General features: G+C 39.3%; 1 pseudogene; it reads right to left on the bottom strand.

Annotated features, from left to right (window-relative positions):
• Window positions 1–359: 359 nt before the first annotated feature.
• On the bottom strand, window positions 360–3335 carry LOC128572922 (rho GTPase-activating protein 28-like; annotated as a pseudogene).
• Between the last annotated feature and the right edge of the window lie 16091 nt (window positions 3336–19426).

Genomic DNA, 19426 nt, shown 5'->3' with positions numbered 1-19426 from the left:
TTCCCACGTATAGGGACATATAAGGCCAAGTTCATTACTCATTTCTGCTATAAAGTCAAAATACAAGAAACGATTAGATTTCCATGTTCTACACTGGCCTTTCTTCTGCAAGGACCAAATCCTCTTTCATTTTCTTCTATCAAGACATGTCACGAGGAAACTTTATTTAAAATGGAGAACCTCAGTGCTCCTATTCCACAGTCCACATTGGCAATACCCACCAGGCAGGGCCAGAAACACGGAGAGAGCTATGGGAACAAATACGTCAAAGTAGTACTGTTTTCTCCCCACTAAACACAGGATCCTGCTGGCATATAATCCTTGACAGTGGCCATCTTGAGAGTATTTCAAAGACTTGCTTAGGGTTTAATCACCCATTCTCCCTAAGGATTTACATGATATACATACAATATGTAAGTATCTGGATCCAAGCAATTCTGTACTATATTTCCTCAAATTTCATATTGCCTTTGGTTCTGAATCTTAATACATTCTGATGGACCATGACTGTTCTCATACTGAAATTTCACCAGTATGTCTTTGGCTTTGGTTTGACTGTTGAGTTGAATGGCCATGGACACTTGGGAGAGAAGCAGAGCGTGAACTTGAACTTGTATGACTCCCTCCAGCATGTCAGACATTCTTCTTAAAGAGTGTGATTTTTATAGTACCTTTGAAGTCTTGGGGCTTGTAATCTCACATTCTACAGTCTTCCTCCTGAGCAGCTTTCGTACATTTGGCAGCTGCTTCTTTAACAACATGGTGACTTCATTCATCCTTCTTACTTGAGTAATTAAGAAAGACGGAACCACCTTCACTAAAGATGACAAACGAATGGCTAACAAACACATGAAAAAATGTTCATCACCTCTATATATTAGAGAAATGCAAATCAAAACAACCCTGAGATATCATCTAACCCCAGTGAGAATGGCCCACATCACAAAATCTCAAAACTGCAGATGCTGGCGTGGATGTGGAGAGAAGGAAACACTTTTACATTGCTGGTGGGACTGCAAACTAGTACAACCTTTCTGGAAGGAAGTATGGAGAAACCTCAAAGCACTCAAGCTAGACCTCCCATTTGATCCTGCAATCCCATTACTGGGCATCTACCCAGAAGGAAAAAAATCCTTTTATCATAAGGACACTTGCACTAGACTGTTTATTGCAGCTCAGTTTCCAAAATGTGGAAACAGCCTAAATGCCCACCAACCCAGGAATGGATTAACAAGCTGTGGTATATGTATACCATGGAATACTATTCAGCTATTAAAAAAAATGGAGACTTTACATCCTTCGTATTAACCTGGATGGAAATGAAAGACATTATTCTTAGTAAAGCATCACAAGAATGGAGAAGCATGAATCCTATGTACTCAATTTTGATATGAGGACAATTAATGACAATTAAAGTTATGGGGGGGAGGAAAAGCAGAAAGACGGACGGAGGGAGGGGGTGGGGCCTTGGTGTGTGTCACACTTTATGGGGGCAAGACATGATTGCAAGAGGGACTTTACCTAACAATTGCAATCAGTGTAACCTGACTTATTGTACCCTCAATGAATCCCCAACAATAAAAAAAAAAAAATATATGCAAATAGAAAAAAAATAAAAAAGAAAGACGGAACCTTCCACAGAATTTTCTGGTACTTAAGCATTAGGCAGATGATGTGGACTGCAGTGCTTGCTAACAGTAATTCTTCGTAATCCGAATGTTTACTTCTATTGAAGAAGAGGTTTGGGCCATTACAGTAGAAAAGTTCCACAAACTCATTTGGTTTTTTAATTCATTGGTAATCACTTTATTGAAGAATATCATGAGGGCCTGGGCTATATCCCTGTTGGCATCAGGCATTGCTGTGAGCATGTGGTGCAAGGCTTGAAACTGCACTTTGATGTGAGACCCTTTTTTTGTTACAGCAATCAAGGCAGTTATATATTCTACAGGGAAGAGAAATGTGGGAAGTTCTCTGAAAAATGCATTCAACATTACTGCAGCTTCTCTGTGGCACATTTTGTCCCATTTAAATTTATCAGCATTAAACTTGGCATCCAGTTATTCACAGTATAGCTTGACTTTGACATTACATCCTGAAAGTTGAAAAATTCCTTCAGATTCCAGACCTGATATCTCATCTTCCTCAAAAAAATTTTACAACATAAAGGGAACTTTAATGCTGGGGTCTTTTTCCAGGAGGACTGTGAGTGGAACTCCAAAAATCCCACTGTGTCACCCTTTCGTTTTCTCTGTTTTGTTTCTTTTCAGTTGAATTCCAAAGGCTACAAAAAAGGCAGTCAGTTCAATCAGAGAGAAGTGGCAGATTTTCTTCACATCTTCAGTAGATACCCTGTTTCCCCGAAAATAAGACAGTGTCTTATTTTAAGGTGTGCTCCCAAAGATGCGCTAGGCCTTATTTTCAGGGGATGTCTTATCTTTATGTAAGTAGGTCTTATTTTCGGAGGATGTCTTATTTTGGGGGAAACAGGGTAGATCTACTGCTTTGGTTAGGCCAAATCTTATTTTCTGAACAATAAGTTTAGCTAAAATGTAGTCTTCTTTCTTAATCTATGACTTCTTGAATTATTTCCTTTTGGAGTCTCTGTAACCATTTCTGAATAAGTTCAAAAGACAGTTCTTCAGCCTCCGATGGAATGTTCTTTTCCAGATAGTCATTATCACTCATGGCATTCTGAACTGACAGCCCCGAGGCTGGTGATCCACTGATGAACTGGTGTATCTGGAATGGTCTCAAGTGTAGACATGGAACCACTCCTAGGGACAGTGAAACTCCCTTCTTCATCCTGGGATACATCAGATAGGACAGTACTCTTGCAAGAGGCACCATCTGGCATGGGGCCACTTGTCTTGATAACTCCTGGCAGCTCTTTTTCTTCCTGGATGTCATCCAGCTAAATAGTATGGTTGTCACAGGTATCACCTGGAGAAGATTCACTGGCTTCAAAAATGTCTCTTACAATGCCAACAGATTGCTTGTTCTTCTTCCTCATGGTCTGAGTATTGGTATTTTATCTCTTTTTCACTGCAGCTTCTTGGGTTCAAGTCAATGTGGAGAGTAAGGTTTTGCCATCTTCCTTTTCATCACCTGAGATCAGAATTGATAAACCCACATCTTGCAACCACACTGCTTCAAGTTCTCCTTCATCTACAGACTTGACCTCGGCCAGTGGCTGCTCCTCCTGTCCCCATGCTACTCTCTTTAATACTTTCTATTTCCCGCCAGAAGTCCTCCATCGAGGCACTGTCCACTAAGGCTTGTGTGTTGGAGTGGCTGAATGCAGGCAAATGCAAGGATTCATTGGAGAGCATCCTGTTAATTGAATGGATTGTCTTTTATTCGGTTAAATGTGTCAGGGATCTATTACAGACAATTGTATACTCAAAAACATGACAACTTATATTAAGTTGACAAATTCCTTGAAAGTCATAAATTGATAAAACTCGTTCAAAATTAACAGAGTTAATGTACAGAGTTAATTAGCAGAGTTTTGTACCTATTTTACAAATCTATCTGTAGTCTAAAACCTTCCAAAAAAAGAAAACTAGCAGCCCAAATGGCTTTGCTGATAAATTTAAACAATTACTGAAGAAAGAATAGTATCAATCCTACACTAATATTAAACAAAATAAAAGGAGCAGAAATATTTCCCAACTTATTCTATGAAGACAGAATTAACCAGAAAAAGACATGGCCAGCAAATTAAGGGGAAAAACCCTCAGACTGAAACAGCTTCCTGGGCAGTGTCTGTCAAAAGAACTTTAGAGACAATACCTTATTTTCTGTTTAAATAGGACTTAGGTATTCAAGAAATCCCAAGTCTATGTATTTACTCATGAGAAGTGAAAACTTACATTCACACAAAAACTTAGACATAAATATTTGATTTTTTATTTGTAATCACCTAAATTGAAAACAACTGAAAGACCCACTGGTAAATGGATAAACAAATTATGATTCAACTGTACAGTGGAATGTTACTCAGCAATAAAATGAATTGAACTACTATTACATACAACAACATGAATAAATCTTAAGTGCATTTTGCTAAATGAAAGAAAGGCTATCAGGGGAAATTGAGTCAAATGAAACTCTTAAATATCTTCATTGTGGTGGTAGTTACATGATGTACATTTTGTCAGAATTGGGAACTCTATACTTTAAGAAGGGTGAATTTTACTGTTAAAGCTTCTGTATCTAGCATTACTAAAATTATTTGTTCTCTTTCAAATACTTTAGAATCAAAGAAAAATTTGCATCTTGTACTTGCACTTTCATAGAACTGTAATTAAAATCAGAGAATGATGGATACCATTTGAATTATTGTGCAAATAGAGAATTATCAGAAATTAATTTGTCAGTTCATTCTCTCAAGCATTTATAAAAATGCCCCACAGAAGACAACCTATTAAAATGATAGATTAACACAGCAATCATGTGACCAAGGTGTCAATAAGTTAATTAAAGTTCATTCATTCCACTAGCTCATCTCATGAGGAAGACATTGACTAAATTAACCATAGTAAATGATTTTTTTATCCAATTTGATTTGCCTTCTAAATAAATTTTACATGTACATATATAGATTTTTTTTCATATGCTTAAAGAAGATTTAATAACTTGGAACAAGTACCAAAATAACACTTAGGAACATATTTTAACAAAACTCTCTAATCAGACTTTTTAAACCTCACAACTGTGATTTAGAATTCTAGCAGTAGATAAAATTATTTTCCATCACCTATTTAGAATATTTGATTACTAATTTACATAGGCAAAGTATCAGAATATAATGAATATATAAGTCACCTTTGAGAGAGGACCTTTTCAGCATTGAAAGTGAGTACCCCGGTGCCTTTAGCTAGAACGTACTAATGATTTAAACACATTTCTATCCTATCAAATAAGTAGTATACTAGTAAGTTGGATGCTGGTTGATACAAAGACAGATGGGTATATGAAGCCATCTTTTATTATTTGATTATGAAGTGCCTCCTTTACACTTGAACTCTGAGTGATTCATTGCAAAATGATTAAGACTATGTATTGATGCCTAAGTACTGTTTTGATTTATGACAGTTTTCACACAAAGTCACAATTGTCTTATTTGAAGCAATTCTAAGTTGCAGCCCATGTTCGAATATAAAAAAGTAATTTAAAAGTTAACCACAACCAATTCAAAATTCCCACTTAAGTTTGAGTTCACAGTGGGTTTCTTCTTGTGCTTCTCTCCTGGTGGCTAGTGTGTTTGTTCTTATGTAATACATTCTCAGATTACAGGCTGAGGTTGGTAATTCAGGTCATAATGTGTGCAGCCTCTAATACCATTTAGCAAGGTATGTTATCATCAAATATAGTCCTTTTTCTAAGCGGTCTCATCAATCTCTGGCAAACACACACCTACACACAAAAAAACACATTTTAATGAGAAGTTCATTACTTATTATCACTCCAAATCTATTTTCTATATAGGAATAACACATAGATTAAAATAAACTTTTGAATATGAGTTAAATTAGATTCTGCTAAGAATAAATATCTCCATACAGGTGAATGGATGGTGGTATGGACCACCAGCAAACTATGAGAGCATAAAAAAATAGTCTAAACCTACCTCATCATCAAGCAAAGTATGTTGAACATTGCTATATGGGCAAAATGCCTGGAAACTATTTGCAGCCATTAAATAGATAATGGACTTTGTAAACTAGCTGATTTTTCTTAATGTAGTTTGAGAGGTGGGAAGATTTACTTGACTCTTGTAGTTTAATTGGTCTCTGCTTTGCTTTTCTCTTTCAAGACGTTTTTTAGAAAGTCTCAAATTATCTCATTTTTGCTCTACCAATCAGCACTAAGTATTTTGAGAGGATGGGCCAGAGTGGCAGTCAGAATTCTGTCAACTAGCATGTCAATGACATCTCACAATTTAATTGGAGCTACCATTTCTTTTTCTTTGTTTCTTTCTTTTTCTTCTGTAGAGACAGAGTCTCACTTTATCGCCCTCAGTAGAGTGCCCTGGCATCACACAGCTCACAGCAACCTCCAACTCCTGGGCTTAGGCAATTCTCTTGCCTCAGCTTCGGAGTAGCTGGGACTACAGGTGCCCGCAACAACACCTGGCTATTTTTTTGTTGCAGTTTGGCTGGGGCTGGGTTTGAACCCGCCACCCTCAGTATATGCGTCCGGGGCCCTACCCACTGAGCCACAGGCACCGCCTGGAGCTACCTTTTCTACCTGACCTTCCTTGGAGGGGAAACGGAGCCCTGATCTTTAGCATAAGACTTGCTTCCTGCTTAAGATACCTAGAGAATCATGAGAATGGCATGTGAGTTGTGTATGTGCAGGAGATCAGAAAACTGGCCTCCAAAAGAAAATGTATATGTGAGGTGTAGCAATAAATAATTATGGTAAAGAGTCTCTAGATTCCAAAGTTCTCTTGATGCTGGAGGCAGAGATTGTGCTCAAGGTCTGCAGTTTTGCAAAAACAAAGGTGGAGATATCCTATCTGATCTTCTCCATCTCCTCCCTAATCAGCGCTAATGTTGGACCAGCAGCTTTTGTCTGCTTCTTCCCATTTTATGATAATAAATACAGATCCAAGGTTTATTTGGGAGGGCTCCTCCCGGAGTTCCTCTGTCCCCCTGACACAGACTTTGTGTCAAGCCTCCTCATTCCTCATGCCAAGATCCCCTTATCTGGTGACTCCCTAACCCCTTCCCTTCCCTAAATTAGATATTATATTCTGATCTGCTCTAGGTATTTATATCGCTAAGGGAGACAAGTTTTCCTTTTCAGAATATCTAACTAAATTTTTATCCAAGGATTGTTCATTAGTAAGATAAATGGCAATGGGAGAAATAAAAATGATTTTTGAGAAAATAAAATCTGGATTTTTAGTATTTGATTTGGCAAAACATCTCAATAGTCACATTTTTTCATTCCTACTATGAGCTCAGTCCCTGATCTCACCATTTTATTGCTGAAAGGCAATTTTAAAATGTATTTTATCATGTATTGCTAGATCATGTGAATTGGTCACTATTAGGAAGAATATTCTTTATTTAAATCAAGACATTTTCCCACATTTGAGTAGGTAAAGTTTAGGATTTTTTTTGTTTAATCATTTTGAGTTTTTTCATTGTTGTTTTTGGTGTGTTTGTGTGTGTGAGAGAGAGAGAGAGAGAGAGAGAGTGTGTGTGTGTTGCAAGTAGGATATATGAACCTGGTAATTATCATTCCTTTTGCGTGTTCTTGGATCTATAAATGTGAAACTTCCTACTCATTTCACATTATTTCTCAGTGGGGGATTTTAGTAGTCTGACACTATCCCAAAGAAAAGCAGTGTAATTTTGAAAGCCTCTTGACTTTGGGGCAATTTTTAAGAGCTTTGCATATTTCTTTCTATGATTTCTGAAGAGCAGAAAATAACAGAAAGCTTCTTTGTAGGACACACACTCTCCTGCCAAAAATAGACTGGGAAATTAAGGCTCACATTGCTTCTTTTTTCTGATTGTGTATTGATGGATATATGTCACTTGTTTTCAGGTACTAAACTGTATTTTCTCTGCAACACAATTGGCTGTTTCTCACAGTCCAAGCTGGCTTCATATTACTAACAGGTCTCATGATGTCTCAGCTGGAATTTAACTTCTATTACTATCTCGTTTTGTGACCTTTGGCAAGTCTCTTAACCTTTCTGAGAATCTCTTAACATTTTTCCAGTTCCAGGCTTTGAAAAGCCCGGATAACAATAGACAGGGTACTTGCTGCTCAGAGGTGGCATGAGAATTAATTAGCTAATGTTTGTTAAGAGCTACATAAATGCTAAGTATTGTGATTATTCTTTACTCGTGCAAGCAATATAAAATGTCAGCATGTTGAGTGGGAGAGAAAGATAGGGTTATAGGACACCGATGGAGTAGGGCTATTTTAGGAGTTTCCCCTCACTCAGTAAAAGCACTAGAATTGTGTTTAGTTACCCTGATTAATGGCTTCATTATTACCAAGAGATGACAATTAACTCTTTTGGAGTGATACATACAGCTATAATTCAGTTTCATATGGACCAGAAAACTCAAGGAGCAGCCTTATAAGTTAATCTGCAAATCACTGAATTATAGTGGGACATGATTGCTCCTGGGGCATAAAGTCCTTATCTACCTGCTTTGGGTTAAACATGCTATGTACAGGACCAAGTCAATATCAGATCCCCCAAAGAGAACTGTGATGTTTCACTAACTGATTGATTGCTTATGTTCAAAGAGTGAGCCTGGCTGGCAGCTGTGGGTCCATTAATCACTCATATGTAACTCTCTCTTCCTGAGAACTACAGTGTTGAGCACTGGACAAAAAAGATTTAAACAAATAAGTATATAAATAAATTGAGGAGGGCCTCTTAGTCAATAATTCCATGAGAATACGTAACATTTGACTGAGAGTTCACCAACTTCCTCTACTAGTGGCGTATAGTTTAGTGTTTACTGTCTGGGTTCCTGAAAGTCTAAATAGACCCAACATCTGGATTGCATACATATTTTCAAAGCAATAAAGCCTTAATTTAAAGGAAAATATTTTATCACTTACATTTAGATCAAATAATGATTTTTAATGGATATCCCAAGGCTTGCATGTGGTCTCTAGAATTAATACATAGTATACTTTCTTCAAAAAATATGTTATTGACATTCCAGGAAAAATAGTCCCCAAACTTGGTAGGTTGCTGGAGGTCACAGATACCTTTTCTGATTTATTTGCGTTCAGTACTTATTAATCAAAGACACAAATGTCAGATAATCAAGTAAAAAGCAATAATTTGACCTTTTTGTACTCTATTTAGATACCTTTATGTCTTTCTCTTGCATGATTGCTCTGCCTAGGACTTCTAGTACTATAGTGATTAGAAGTAGTGACAACAGGTATCCTTGTCTTGGTACAGTTCTTAGAAGAAATGATTTTTATTATTTCCCATTAGGTATGATGGTGGTTGTGGGTTTGTCATATTTAGCAATAAACATTCTGGTGCAAATGTCTTTGTTATAAAACTATTTTTTTCCCCGCAATTCTGAACTCCCAGCCTATCCTTCCCCCCTCACCTGGCATTCTGAAGACCTGCCCCCTGCAGAGCCCAGAGTGTTTGGCAATTCCCTGAGAGGCCTGGGCATTGTGTGGGCACTGGACAGCAGTACAGAAACAGTGATTCGAGTGGAAGCTGGGGGGTTCAGGGAGAGACGGATGAGAGAGAGACAAATGCACTGCAATGGTGCATGGTGGGTGAAGGCCCTGACATCCCTGGTCTGACTTTGGCAGGCACTTTCCTGATTTCATTGCTCACCAGAGGGAACCAGGCTCCAGCCCCTCAGGGTTGCTGGCAATGGTGCATGACAGGGGCAGAAGTACTGACACCCCTAGACTGACTTCAGTGGGGAGCACCTTCCTGATTTCATTACTCACGGGAGGGTACAAGGCTCCAACCCCTCAGGTTCTCAGGATAGAACTGCCCAGTGGATTCCTACTATCAGGCTGCTGTAGACCCTTTGAACTCTCCCTGTTGAGCAGTGATTATACTGTCTGGGTCAATCAGATTAGAACTCTGAACCTGGGTTTTCCACTCAGGGGCCCTCCAAGGTTGATTGGTGGTGGTTGTGTAGCAAGAGGGCTTGATTCTCCTCCTCCAGCTGTTGGGGAGGAGGCAGGGTACTGCAGTTACTTGTATCTCCCCCCAGAATAAATTTCAGCCTAATACTGCAATTCATTAGGATTATGTTATGTAGAGGCTGGCTAAGTACAAGACAGAGCCAGCTTGCACTATCACACCACATGGGTCCTCAGAGTTTCTGGCTACAGCTCTGAAAGGGACCTTTGTAAGGCTGTAGGGGAAAAGCCACAATCACCAACTCCAACTCATTGGTAAAGGGTTGGCTATCTCCACTTCTTGGAGCTCACAATCCAATCTCACCATACTAGTTTTACTTGCCAAATTGCAAAAAAATATTCATGGAGTGGAACCAACAGAAGAACTCTGGCAACACAAATAATCAGAGTAGATGAACTCCCACAAAGAACGACAAAGGAGATACAACAGAAGATGCCATTTAGGGACAAACGGCTAAATTGTCAGAAATACAATTTAGAATATGGATGGCAAATAAAATGAATAGAATGGAGGAAAAGATGAGAATAGAAAACTAAAGAGTTCAAAAGTTGTCTCAAGAATTTAATGAATTCAAAGACAAAATCATTAAGGATATAGACATAATGAGAAAAGACATAGCAGAGCTCAAAGAAGTGACAGTTGTTCTAGGGGCTTCAAAATACAGTAGAATCCCTCAGTAATAGAGTTGAGCAGACAGAAGAAAGGATCTCTGAAATTGAAGACGGGGCTTTTGAACAATTCCAAGCATTCAAAAAGGCAGAAAAATAGAAAACAAGAACAGATTATTCCCTGAGAGAGTTGTAGGATCATTCCAAAAGGTCAAACATCTGACTTATAGGAATTCCTGAAAAAGAGGATGATCCTAAAAGCACAGATGCTGTATTCCAGAATATTATGGAGGAGAATTTCCCAAGCATTTTAAGAGATACAGAAATTCAGATAATTCAGATAATAATAATAGTTTTAGAACCCCAGCAAGACTAAATCCAAATAAAGTATCTCCTAGACACATTGTAATTAACGTCAGCAGAATACATATGAAGGAGTCCTATAAGCAGTCAGATGTAAGAAAAGCATTACCTACAAAGGAAGAAATATTAGAATAACTACAGATCTTTCAGACAAAATTTTTCAAGCCAGAAGAGGATGGTTGATGACCTTCAATTTTCTAAAACAAAACAACTTTCTTTTTTTTTTTTTTTTTTTATATTTTTTGTAGCCCTCGGTAGAGTGCCGTGGCGTCACACAGCTCACAGCAACCTCCAACTCCTGGGCTTAGGCGATTCTCCTGCCTCAGCCTCCCGAGTAGCTGGGACTACAGGCGCCCGCCACAACGCCCGGCTATTTTTTGGTTGCAGTTTGGCCGGGGCTGGGTTTGAACCCGCCACCCTCGGCGTATGGGGCCGGCGCCCTACTCACTGAGCCACAGGCGCCGCCCAAAACAAAACAACTTTCAATCCAGGATCTTGTATCCAGCTAAACTGAGCTTCACTTGTGATGGATAAATCAAATACTTTATTGACATACAAATATTGAGGAAATTTGCCATAACCAAACCAGCTCTCCAGGAAATACTCAGACCCATTTTCCATAATTACGAGCACAATGGTCTACTACCAAGGTAAACTCACCCATAATTTACCAAATGAAATCTAACTTCCACAATAGTGAAAGGATTAAAAACATCCACTGGACATTGGAAAACATGAAGTCAAAAACACTACCATATATATCAATTCTCTTAATCAATTTGAATGGCTTAAATCATCCTCTAAAGAGGTACAGGTTGGCTGACTGGATACAAACTCAGATCAGGTATCTGTAAGGTTTCTTTGCCTACAACAGACTCACCTTACCTCAAAAGATAAAAAAAGACTCAATATGAAGGGATGGACGGTTATAATACAGGCAAATGGAAATCAGAAAAAGGCAGGGGTTGCAATTTTATTTGCAGATACAATAGGATGTAAACCAACAAAGATAAGGAAAAACAAGGATGAACACTATATATTTGTCAAGGGAAATACTCAAACTGAAGAGATTTCAATAATTTACATTTATGTGCCCTACCAGAATGCTCCTCAATTTATAAAGCAAACCCTGATGGATATGAACAATTTGATATCTTCCTGCACCATAATAATTGGAGATTATAACACCCCTTTTTCAGTCCTAGATAGATCCTCCAAGAAGAAATTAAACAAAGAAATAATAGACTTAAACTTGACCCTAGAACAAATGAACTTAACAGACATCTACTGAACATTTCATCCTAATAAAACTGAATACACAATCTTCTCATCAGCCCATGGATCATCCCCAAAATTGATCATATCTTAGGACACAAGTCTAACCTCAACAAATTTAAAAGAATAGATATTATTTCTTGTATCTTCTTAGACCATATGGAATAAAAGTTGAACTCAACAGCAACAAAAATCATCATACTCAAACAAAGTCATGGAAACCAAACAACCTTAAGCTGAATTATAGCTGGGTCAAAGATGAGATTAAGAAGGAAATCATCAAATTTCTGGAACAAACAATAATGAAGATAAAAATTATCAAAACCGAGGGATACTACAAAGGCAGTCCTAAGAGGGAAATTTATAGCATAGAAGCCTTCATCAAGAAAATAGAAAGAGAGAAAGTCAATAACCTAATGACACATCTCAAGCAACTGGAAAAAGAAGAACACTGCAACCCCAAACCCAGCAGAAGAAAATAAATAAGCAAAATTAGAGCAAAATTAAAGAAACTGAAAACAAAAGAATCATTCAGAAGATCAACAAAACAAAAAATTGGTTCTTTGAAAAGTTTAATAAAATTGATAAACATTTGGCTAACTTAACCAGAAACAGAAAAGTAAAATCTCTAATAATGTTGATCAGAAATGATAAAGGAGAAATAACAACAGATACCACCCATAATCAAAATATCCTCAATGATTACTATAAAAAACTATATTCTCAGAAATATGATTATCTGGAAGAAATGGACCAATACCAGCAGAAAGCCACCTTCCTAGACTCAACCAGAAACAAACAGAAATTCTGAATTTCTATTTCAAGCACTGAAATAGCATAAACTATACAAAATCTCCCAAAAAGAAAAGTCTGGGACCAGATGGCTTCACAACACAATCCTACCAAACCCTCAAAGAGGAACTGGTACCTATATTACATAACCTTTTCCAAAACACAGAAAAAGAAGAAATTTTCCCCCAACACAGTCTAAGAAGCAAATGTCACCTTGATCCCCAGACCAGGAATCCTAATACTGTATATTTACCCAAACGAAAAAAAGTCATTTCATCAAAAAGGTGCCTATACTCAAATATTTATTGCAGCACAATTCACAGTCTCAAAGATGTGAGTGCCCAGAGGGCAGAGCATGATGGCGGACAGGACGGCCGTGTAGCCCACTTCTCCCAAGCCATCAGGTGAGAGGAAAGGTGGTCTGGACCTTCCCTGTGTGTGGATTATTGGAGTGGACAGACAGCTGGAGACGCCCAGCGAACTGGCGGATTGCTATATATGAGGGGTAATTTAAAATCACAGACTCTGTTGTAGAGATTCTTCCCTGCTCGCCGTGCCGGCCAGCAGGCCCCTCCCCTACAGAGTTCAGCAGCTTGTAAATGCTGACAAAACCCAATTGACAAATAATTATTCCTAAACTGAGGGAGGCATCCGAAAGGAGAGCCGCTCAAAACCACGGGGAGCTGGGCAAACTGTTGGACAATTGAAGGGAAGGGATCCTGCCCGGGAAACAGACATTTTGAACTACCCAAAAGGGCGGGCACCTTTCCCCCAGGTGTTGGAGGGGGCTGGCGGTTCAGGCTGCGCGGTGAACTGGCGGGCATCGATCCAAAAGGGAAACTCTGAACCATAAAACTCAGAATAAGTCCCCAGAACACTCCAACCACGGGAACCGGCTTGAAGCTGCAGACCGGCTTTAGCTGCTAAAGCCGCGAAGCTACTGAAGCCGCGGACGCGGCTTTACCTGCTAAAGCCCTGAACTTGGCTTCAGGCCCAGGAGCCAGCTACAGCAGATAAAACCGCAAGCCCGCCAACAACCGCACGAACTCAGCACCGCTCCCCCTACAGCTGACTGCAGTCGCCAGTTTGCAGGAGAACCTGGGAACAGAGTGGAAAGACTTAAGAAGCGTGGACATGTGCACTGAGTGGGAAGGTGGGTCACAAGTGCTGTCTGGAAAAGAACAGCCCAGGTTACACAATTCTTAGGCGACAAACTTTTACAGAAATTCCAAAATGGCCATCGGCCATGGAAGGTGGTTACCATGGTACCAGTATAAACTGTAAATCAGGTATAAGTCTCGGAACAACTCACAGCGCCACAGGTGTCCAGGAAGTATATTGCAGTATGAATATATTCCTACGAAAGTTGTTCCCTACAGCAGACATATAGCTATATATAGGTGTATTTCTACACGCAAGAATATTTTTGTAGTTGGTGCCTTTTTGTTTTGTTTTGTTTCTTTTTTTTGGTTTTTGTGGGGGGTTTTTTTGTTTGTTTTGTTTTTGTATGTTTTTTCCTCACCATTTTCTTAGAGGAGATTTTGATTATTTTTTATTATTACTTTTATATAGATATATTTTTTATTTCTATGTCTTCTAATTTTAATTTCTTCTTTCTTCTCATTTAACATCACTACTAACACCACTTTTTATCTCTTTTTTTCCTTTCTTTCAATTATTTTACCATTATCACTATTTTTATTGCAGTTGTTCTTATACTGCTATTGTCGTGGATGCTACCTGTATGTCTATGTGTTTCAGTCTGTCTCTGTATCTATGGGCCCGTGTGCCTGGTAACCTTTGTATCTGTTTATTTGTTCATTTGGTCTCAATGAGCTTGGTGTTATGACCTGCAACACTGAGCTCCAAACACTCCCCTCCACTCTCACTCTGTGATGTGGAGACATGTCCCCCAGGATTCCAGATCCTTGGGTGAACTCTCGAGAGGTGCAGACAGGACCTGGACTGCAGCTGGCCAGTGCTGACTCTGTAGCAAAGGAGCGAGAAGACGACAGTTGGCTAAGAGGGAATTACACTGGAGCGGTGGTGCCCCGAGGTACAGAGCAACAGCTGTCTTCAGCAATAACAAGGCCTACCCACAGATATCCCATAGCCTCTCCTGCTGTCTTCCTGGGCAAACAGATGAGGATGAGCATCTTTTCAGATGGCAACCACTATGGAACAGACCTGGGACTAAAACACAGGCCCCGTGAGTAAAGGGTTTGCCTGAGGCGGCACTGACCTGGGTGGAACACGGGGACTAGAAAACACACCTGCAGAGCCAGGAAACACCCAGGGTGGGGCTGATCCAGAGGACCGCTTGACTGAGCCTAAGACGCATCTGGCCCTCAGGGGATCACCAGCCTATAGACAAAGGAGACCAAGCGGCTACAGCCGACAACTGATCGTGCTGTGAATACAAACCTGGAGGACTAAAGACAGGGCCTGAGGCACAGGTTCTGGGAACTCAAATCAGCCTCTCCTCTGCAGAAGAATCTAGCAGGGTCAGAAACAAACTCCCACAAGGTTGTTCCGTTCACCCAGTAACATAAACTAAGGGTGGGGCTGGAACTGAGTGAACATCCCCAGCCTTCATCAAGTGCCCGAGGTTGAAAGGACACACCACCCCTACTGCATAAAGACAGAGAGTAGCAGCCTAGACGAGCAGACACAGACTACCCTGTGATTTAGGTAGGTGCAAACCGCTGGAGTATCTGCTTACTGCAGACAACAGACTGGGTCACAGCCCTGTGGGGCTAGCAGTGACTGGATGTGACAGAGCTGCAAGGTGGGGAAGGAGGCATCAATCTTCCCAGACTGATCTATTTACTGGGTGGCTCTTCCTGACTCCACGCAGCACTGGAGCAAGCCATATTAGAGCAGTCACCAGACCCTTGTGATCCAGTTCCCAGGGACCTCTTGAACTCTCCCACCCAAAGCAGATGCTGACTGAGACAATTGACTTGGACCTTTGGAACAGAGCCACTCACCTGGGGACTATCCAGGTGGTGCCCTGGGTGTGTGGTTGTAGGAAGGTTTGATTTTCCTTTTCCATTTGTTGCCTGTGGTGGGTGGGGCGACTTAATTGCTGGTATTTCTCCACAGCTGAGACTTCAACCCAGAGTAACTGTTTCACTAGGGTAAAACAGAAACCAGCTAACAACAAGACAGAACCACTTAGCCCCTCTACACCAAACAGGGCCCCACTTTCTCAGGACACAGCACTGTACGGGTCCTCTACAAAACACCAGGGGAGAAATCAAAGGGAGTAAAACAATCATGGGGCAGAATCAATGGAAAAACTCTGGTAACATGAATAACCAGAATAGATCAAACCCCCAAGGAAAGATACAGCAGATGTAATTGAAGATCCCATTCACAAACAACTGGCTGAGATGTCAGAAATCGAATTCATAATTTGGATGGCAAACAAGATTAACAAAATGGAACTAGGAATTCGTGGAGAAATTCAAAAGCTGTCTCAAGAATTTAACGAACATAAAGACAAAACCACCAAAGACTTAGACACACTGAAGCAAGAATTTGCAGCCCTCAAAGATATGAAAAATACAGTAGAATCCCTTAGCAACAGAATGGACCAAGCAGAAGAAAGGATCTCCAACATTGAAGATAAAGCCTCTGAATGCTCCCAAACTCTCAAAGAGGAAGAGAAAAGGAGAGCAAAAATGGATCACTCTCTCAGAGAGTTCGGGGATAACTCAAAGAAGGCACATATCCAACTCATAGGAATTCCTGAAGCAGATGAAGTGGCCTCACTGGGCGCAGAGGCCCTTCAGCATGAAATTATGAAAGAGAATTTTCCAGATATGCCTACAGAACCTGAAATTTAGATAGCAGATAGCTTCAGAACCCCAGCAACAACTCAACCCCAATAAGACATCCCCCAGGCATATCATAATTAACTTCACTAAAGTTAATATGAAGGAGAAAATTCTCAAAGCGGCCAGGCGAAAGAAAACTATTACCTTCAAAGGGAAGAACATTAGAATGACTGCAGATCTCTCTGCTGAAACTTTTCAAGCCAGAAGAGAGTGGTCATCAACGTTTAATCTCCTCAACCAAAATAATTTTCAACCCCAGATGTTGTACCCAGCTAAACTGAGTTTCATTTATGATGGAGAAATTAAAGACTTTAATGACATTCATATGCTAAAGAAATTTGCCATAACGAAACCAGCTCTTCAGGATATTCTCAGACCTATCCTACATAATAACCAATCCAATCCTCTACTACAAAAGTAAACTCACTCAGAAACTTCTGATCAAACTCCAACTTCCACAATGGCAAAAGGATTAAAAATGCCCACTGGACTTCCGAAAAACTCAATACCCAAAATTTCACCGAACTTATCAATAGTCTCCATTAATGTAAATGGCTTAAACTTCCCTCTAAAGAGGCATAGGTTAGCTGACTGGATACAAAAACTCAAGCCAGATATTTGTTGCATACAAGAGTCACATCTTAACTTAAAAGACAAATACAGACTCAGGGTGAAAGGATGGTCATCCATATTTCAGGCAAATGGTAACCAGAAAAAAGCAGGTGTTCAAATTTTATTTGCAGATACAATAGGCTTTAAACTAACAAAAGTAAGGAAGGACAAAAATGGTCACTTCATATTTGTTAAGGGTAAGACTCAATATGATGAGATTCAATTATTAATATCTATGCACCCAACCAGAATGCACCTCAATTTATACGAGAAACTCTAACAGACATGAGCAACTTGATTTCCTCCAACTCTATAATAGTCAGAGATTTTACCACTCCTTTGGCAGTGATGGATCGATCCTCCAACAAAAAGCTGCATAAACAAATTCTAGATTTAAATCTAACCATCCAGCATTTAGATTTAGCTGACATCTACAGAACATTTCATCCCAAGAAAACTGAGTACACATACTCATCAGCCCATGGAACATACTCCAAAATCGATCACATCTTAGGTCACAAGTCTAACCTAGTAAATAGGAATAGAAATTTTAAAGGAATAGAAATTATTCCATGCATCTTCTCGGACCATCATGGAATAAAACTTGAGATGAGTAACAACAGGAATCTGCATACTCATACAAAAACATGGAAGTTGAATAACCTTATGCTGAATGATAGCTGGGTCAGAGATGAGATCAAGAAGGAAATTGCCAAATTTTTGGAAAAAACCACAATGAAGACATGAACTATCAAAACCTCAGGGACACAGCAAAGGCAGTTCTAAGAGGGAAATTTATAGTACTGCAAGCCTTCCTCAGGAGAACGGAAAGAGAGGAAGTAAGCAACTTAATGGGACATCTCAAGAGACCGGAAATAGAAGAACACTCCAACCCCAAATCCAAGAGGAGAAAAGAAATAACCAAAATCAGAGCAGAACTAAATGAAATTGAAAACAAAAAAATAATACAACAGATCAATAAATCAAAAAGCTGGTTTTTTGAAAAGCTCAACAAAATAGATAAACCTTTGGCCAACCTAATCAGGAAAAAAAGAGTAAAATCTCTAATCTCATCAATCAGAAATAACAAAGACGAAATAACAACAGACTCCTCAGAAATCCAAAAAATCTTTAATGAATATTACAAGAAACTTTACTCTCAGAAATACGAAAATCTGAAGGAAATTGACCATTACTTGGAAGCACGTCATCTTCCAAGACTTAACCAAAATCAAGTGGAAATGTTGAACAGGCCCATATGAAGTTCGGAAATAACATCAACCATACAAAATCTCCCCAAAAAGAAAAGCCCGGGACCAGATGGTTTTACATCAGAATTCTACCAAACCTTTAAAGAGGAATTAGTACATATATTACTCAACCTGTTCCAAAATGTAGAAAAAGAAGGAAGACTACCCAACACGTTCTATGAAGCAAACATCACCCTGATCCCCAAACCAGGAAAAGACCCAACAAGAAAAGAAAATTATAGACCAATATCACTAATGAATATAGATGCAAAAATATTCAACAGGATCCTAACAAACAGAATCCAGCAACATATCAAACAAATCATACATCATGACCAAGTCGGTTTTATCCCAGGGTCTCAAGGCTGGTTCAATATACGTAAATCTATAAATGTAATTCAGCACATAAACAAATTAAAAAACAAAGACCATATGATTCCCTCAATCGATGCAGAAAAAGCTTTTGATAACATCCAACATCCCTTCATGATCAGAACACTTAAGAAAATTGGTATAGAAGGGAAATTTCTTAAACTGATAGAGGCCATCTATAGTAAACCCACAGTTAATATCATATTGAATGGACTTAAATTGGAATCATTTCCACTCAGATCTGGAACCAGAGAAGGCTGCCCATTGTCTCCATTGCTCTTTAACATTGTAATGGAAGTTTTAGCCACCGCAATTAGGGAAGAAAAGGCCATCAAGGGTATCCACATAGGGTCAGAAGAGATCAAACTTTCACTCTTCGCAGATGATATGATTGTTTATCTGGAAAATACTAGGGACTCTCCTACAAAACTCTTAGAAGTGATCAAGGAATACCACAGTGTCTCAGGTTACAAAATCAACATTCATAAATTGGTAGCCTTTATATATACCAACAGTAGTCAAGCTGAAAAAACAGTTAAGGACTATCCCATTCACAGTAGTGCCAAAGAAGATGAAATACTTGGGAGTTTATCTAACAAAGGATGTGAAAGGTCTATATAAAGAGAACTACGAAACTCG

Source organism: Nycticebus coucang, chromosome 2, assembly GCF_027406575.1.
Source record: "Nycticebus coucang isolate mNycCou1 chromosome 2, mNycCou1.pri, whole genome shotgun sequence".
NCBI classification, from domain to species: Eukaryota; Metazoa; Chordata; class Mammalia; order Primates; family Lorisidae; genus Nycticebus; species Nycticebus coucang.
Note: the sequence above shows the minus strand (reverse complement) of the source record. Positions and strands in the feature narration are given on the sequence as shown.